The following is a 5932-nucleotide window of genomic DNA, read 5'->3' as shown; positions in this document are numbered from 1 at the left end:
TGAATTTAAATTACAATGGCAGTAAAACATCCTGTGTGGACATACATTTGTGCCAAATTCCTTTTTTTTTAGCTTCTTGCTTCAAAGCAGTTTAAATTGAACTTAAAAAAAACAAAACAAAAAACCCAAACACGAATTTCAGAATAAGCATGTTCTCAACACAGAGTTAAACTGCTACATTTACAGCAATATGAGAATATTGTTATAATCACACAAACATATCCGAGAAAAATCTCAACACACAAACATCCTAGAGAGGGTCACAAAGAAAGATACTAAAAACCATAAAAGTAGCTGACAATATTGTAAAGCAACTATTTAATGCAACATGTATTGTGGCCTTCTTTCTTAAAGTGATTTTCAGCTCCTTCAGGTCAAGGATGGACCATAATTCATTTTGGAGTGAAGCATGTTTTGGTTTCTGTAAGAAGCTGGAGTGAGGGGACACGTTCCCTTCCTCTATCTCAGAGACAAAATTTTTAAATCAAAGATTTATGCTAATATTTTCTCTAAATTTGTAAAAAAAGACATCCTTCCTCAAGCTAGTTGCACCCACTAATATTATTAACTTACAGTTTCTTAAGTCACAGTGTGCAAGCAACAGAAACCTCAGACATTGGAAATAGTGTTTCACTGTATTAGTAAAGAAAGTGAATGTATAGCTGATTTAACCTTGTACAAAATCTAATTTCTGGAAAAACTTTTAAATGACAGAGTTATGGTACTGCTGTATAAAAAGCTGATTCTACTGTCGGCTGTAGCGAGAAAATAAAGCGTACTCTATGGCATTTAAATCGTCTCCAGAAAGAGTCATCAGATCATTTCTAAAGATCAAAAAAATGTCCCAGGAGAGAAGTAAAAGGTTTTCAAACGTACAAGCAAAGAGCTGGACAACCTGTGTCTCTTCAGCCACACACAGCTCATAAGACATCCAACTTTATAAGTAGACCATGCTGACACAGGGTTGCTGGGTAATTTACATCTCTCAGCTGTTCGAAGCAGCAAGACAAGAGGGCCTACTCCTATTAATGTTGGTGGATCGCCCTAGGGCCAAAGCATGTTTGGTCCACAGTAGACTGGCAAGTCCATGGAGAGTTACTTCTGACTCCTAGAGGTGAACCCCTTTCCTACCACGTGTGTGATAGAGCCATGACATTGTTGCAGAGAGGTCACAGGGCCAGGAAAGTTGGTAATGACTGCCTTAGAGCAGCCCAGACATTTCTCAATTCTGATCATGTACAGACTTAATAGACCAGTCTTAAAACACGAATGCCGGCATACAGCTTTTCAAACGTTCAGCTTCTTGATTTAAAATCATACTTTCAATTTAACTTGTGAAACTTTCTCACAAAGTCTACTTTTGCCACATGATGAACACAGTAGAGAACTGCAAGGCACAACCAATGTTTGCTATAAGGAAAAAAAGAGAGACTCAAGTAGGAAAAAAACCTGCAACCCTAGGATACAAGACGATCAGAGGAATTTTCAACTAGCAAAATAGAGGCTAGAATCTGAAAATCTCTAAACTTAACAGAAGAAAGTTAACAGTATTCATAAAAACTACGTTCTCTGTCGAACGGCATAAAAGAATAAGTTTCTCTTAACACAGAACAGACTTCACTACCAAAAAAATGAATACACTACTGAAAAACCCTTTGTCAGGTTGTTTTTCACTATAGTACTTTTTATAACGCTGTCAAGGGCTACGATGAAATTATAAAAATTAAACGCAAGTAAAAATATTAATGACTTTCTTACTTTGCTACTCATTTAGATGGCTTAGAGGGCTTCCCCTCACACAGGCAACATATTATTGTACCACCTTTGCCTAATCCTCTGTCAGGCTATCTAAAATTACCAACTCTTTGTTTTGCAACTTTGCTTCTTATCCTTTCATCCGCTAATTAGCTTTTCAGCCTTCAATCTTCTGCCTGACAGGGTCAAAATATATTGACTACCAGTTTATACTTTACACATTTATTCTGAACAGTGTCCTATAGCATGCAGCATGACTGCTGCCTTATAGTACCTCCCATTTCTTCTGACAAGCAGTCTGTTTCTCCACAGACCTCAAAGCTAAACTGGGTAAGAGCTGCTTTCAGATCCATTTTACCCTTTTAAATAGATATTTAAATTTTTTTAAACAGTGGAAGTCTCAGATAGAACATTAATTTTCTTCCCAGATTTTTTCACAGAAGAACTATTGTGTTTTTTCTAACCCACAGACATTAAATCAGGAAATACATGCAAGATATCTGATTTCAGAACTACTAAAGCTGGCAAGGCCCAGAAACGCAATCCATACTGACTAGCTGAAACTGGAAAAGGTCATCTCCATAGCTCACTACATGGTAAACACAGAGAACATCCAAACTCCAACCACAACCCTTACACTGATGAAAACTTAAAAGCCTCAGAACATTCCCCTACAACATGATGCAAACCATAATAAGTGCAAAACCACCCTCTCACTGCTATAAGAAGGCAAAGGGAAAAATTATTTAACATACTCACTGCCTACTGCTCTAAAGGAGAAGAAAAAAATACACCAACTCTGCAGCAAAGCGTGCTTACTTCCCTGAAGAGAAAAAAAAAAGTGCAACACAAAAAGTATGAACAGTAAAGCAGAGAAATGTAAGAAAGTATAAAAGGGTTTTACTATCCACTAAAAGTGACAAGGAACAGCAATCAGAATATCCTGATTACTATTACCCTAGTCACCTCACAAGCAGAAATACCAACAGGCAACTACTTGTCTGACAGTAACAGCTGGCTCAACTACCAAAAAGCGCCCCTATTTTTATTAGCAGATAGTAGCAGAAAGTTTAGTTTGGATTCACAAGAAATTAAAACCCATTCTTCAGTCCCTATTCCACACATTGTTTGCTGAAAGAACAAGCAAACTTAACATACCTATTTTATCTGAAAAGGGAGAAAGACAGTAAATGTTAAGCTAAGGAAGACTATCAGCAAGAATCCATGTCTTATTCTACCACATCTGGTCAAACAATTAGAAATACATGCTACTGTTTGCTCAACATCTCTGTGCTAAGTTCTTGCAATTAGAACTGAAGACTGACATTTTCTTGCTATTCTTTCCCCAAGATAATGTTTCACAAATAAAATTTCTGAAATTGCAACAAATAGATCATTAAAATCAATTCCAGAGATAATTCAGGCAAACACATTTTATAAGCACTGAGGTGACAGAAAACTTTTAAGTTGAAAGAAAACCACTGGTATATATTTGCTAGTATCGGGTACTTCCCACCCCTTATCTATGTGCTAAATATGCTTAATTTATCATATGAAGACAAACAATGCCAGTTCTTCACAGTGACACATTTACTGATCCAGAAATTATACACAGAAAAAGGCTGAGTGAAAAATAAAATCTAATAATAAAGAATTGAATAGCTGTAAGCTGTAAGGTACACTGTAAGTAGAAGTATGCAGAAGTTGTAAATCTGCAGTATAGACAGAATTTGTGACTAATAGCAGCACTAGAGAGCAATTACGGAGGAAAGCCATTGCAAAGAAGCTGGAAAATGACTGTTAATCGTTATTATTACTATTATTGCACAAACCAGACAATATCTATGTATAAAAAGACATTCCGAGAAAATAAACACGATAATGGCAATAAGTGACTAGGACAAGAGAGTTTGCATCCAAGCATTCTGCAGAAAATGGAGAATAAAGTAACTGAACCATGAAGTAGACTATTAATAAACTCATTCAAGCCAATAACTAAGCTCCTTAGACTTATTCTATGATCTCCAGTTCATACTGCTTAATTGTAAATCCAATCTCTTCTGTGAGCAGAAATACGCCAGCTTTACTGGAGGAAAAACCCCAACAAAAAAAAAAAAAACACTCAAAAACCCAAGAGAACAAACCCCATTTGAATGTATTTTCAAATTACTTACTCTGTAACAGTCCTCTAATTCTTTCCATCATTCTGGATGCAGCTATTCATCCCACCGTTCTAGATGCAGCTATCTCTACATACGTTGTATATTACGCATTACTTCTGCAAAACAAATTTATTTCTGATTTCCTACTTCCTATGACAGGAGGCAGATCTAAGGTAAAATACACTACCTCAGAACTATGCAAAATTCTCTCCTGAAGCTCTCTCCTCTTCACATCATCCTCCAATATCAAGTTTTAATGATCAAACACTCATCACCAAGGAAAGCCGTGACACATTGTACCTAAATGTTTTATTGGACTATTCAGTCACACAAACTCTGGTAGACGAAGCTTTTTTTAACTCACAGTTTCAAGATTTTTATTTCCAAACATTTAGCTTATTATTTAAATGAAAGCTTAGATTTCCACCTAAATTTGCAGCTATACAGAAACTGCAGGAACACACCAATTCATAAGGCTGCCTAATCAAGAGACACTGACTGTTTTATAATCAAGTTAATTTTTTTTTCCCCAGTACTTCCACATTACAGGATTGAATTGATTCCCTTTACTAAGCATCCCGATAACAACAACATGAGAAAACAGAAACCAAGTTCCAACAGAAACCAAGACCAAGTTCACAAGAGAAGTATGCACATTAGAATTTTACCAATTAGCACTGAAACTTCTGAGCTAATTCTATACGTATGAATAGTTTTACCTCAAATTGTATATTCACGAAACATTTACATGCAGTATAGCTAACCAAGATGAAAGTAAAAGGTATAATGATAACCTCACCTAGTTTCTACAAAGAAAGATGTGCCTGCGCCTTGTTGCCTCCAGAACTTCACAGCAGAAAAGCTAACACACACTTAACTACCGCCCTGGGCTCCATTTCCCCTTCCCCAGCCTCAACTTTTTGCAGGGTGACTTCTTCACTGCAGAATTGGCTATTTTTACCTGCAACTTAGTTAAACACAGGTGAAAAGCCACTCTTACAAAACACACCCCAAGTGGTTTGTACATCTACGTGGCAGTCCCTGCACTAACTGTGGATCATGTAGAAAAACTTGACCTTATCTTTAAATTCAGGACCTCAGGTAATACAGCAGCTGAGAGCATTTACCCAGCTTCTCAACGGCGTGCATGTTCCAAGGAATCTGTACCATTAGAGAGTCACCACAGGAGAGGAGGGAATTGTTGAGCAACTTCAGTGTAGGCAAACTAACTACAAAGCTGCTTGAATTTGTGCACATATTTAACAACCCTGCGAATCTAAGCTATTACCTCTACAACACTTGTACCAGAAACTACAATCCAATTCACCTGGATAGCAATATTACTGGAAAATACTAAGTAAAACAGACCTTTCAAACACAGAGCTATACAAACCCCAAAGATCTACCTGCTATTTCTCAGGAAGATTCACAGTTTTTGTAGAGGATGAAAATGCGACACTGAAACCTAACAAGTCATGATTAAAAAATAATAACTATGGATTGTTAAAAAAAAAAAGTTAACTTAATGGAGAGGTAGCTTAACAAATATTCTTAAGGTTAGTGAAATGTTAAACATGGAAAAATTAAGTACCGTTTACAGTAGTAGGCATGCCTACTTTAGCTGGGAAAACACTTTGTTGAAACTTGGTTTTATTCAACAAGCCTCAGCTCTATCCTGTAGTAGATACTCCTACACGCATTTTCATAAAGCAGATTTGAGCTTGCAAGATCCCGTCCTACAAGCAGCGTTATCCACAGCCGGCGAAGCGTCTCCAGAAACAAACATTCGCTCATTTTGCTACAAACAGCTCGGGAAACTTTTTTTTTTTTTTCCGCCGGGGACACACCTCTGAGCACGGTCACTCCTCCCACCCACATACACACATTTTGACTAGCATCATGTTCAACACATCCAGTGCGGCTTGTAGTGGTATCAAGGTAACCTCAGGACTGTCCCCACGCCACACAAAAGCACTTTTCTCCCCAGCCACAAAAAGGCTCCTGGGGGTCTTTCC

The sequence above is a fragment of the Aptenodytes forsteri genome, unplaced genomic scaffold, assembly GCF_000699145.1.
Source record: "Aptenodytes forsteri isolate BGI_AS27 unplaced genomic scaffold, ASM69914v1 Scaffold284, whole genome shotgun sequence".
NCBI lineage: Eukaryota > Metazoa > Chordata > Aves > Sphenisciformes > Spheniscidae > Aptenodytes > Aptenodytes forsteri.
Note: the sequence above shows the minus strand (reverse complement) of the source record.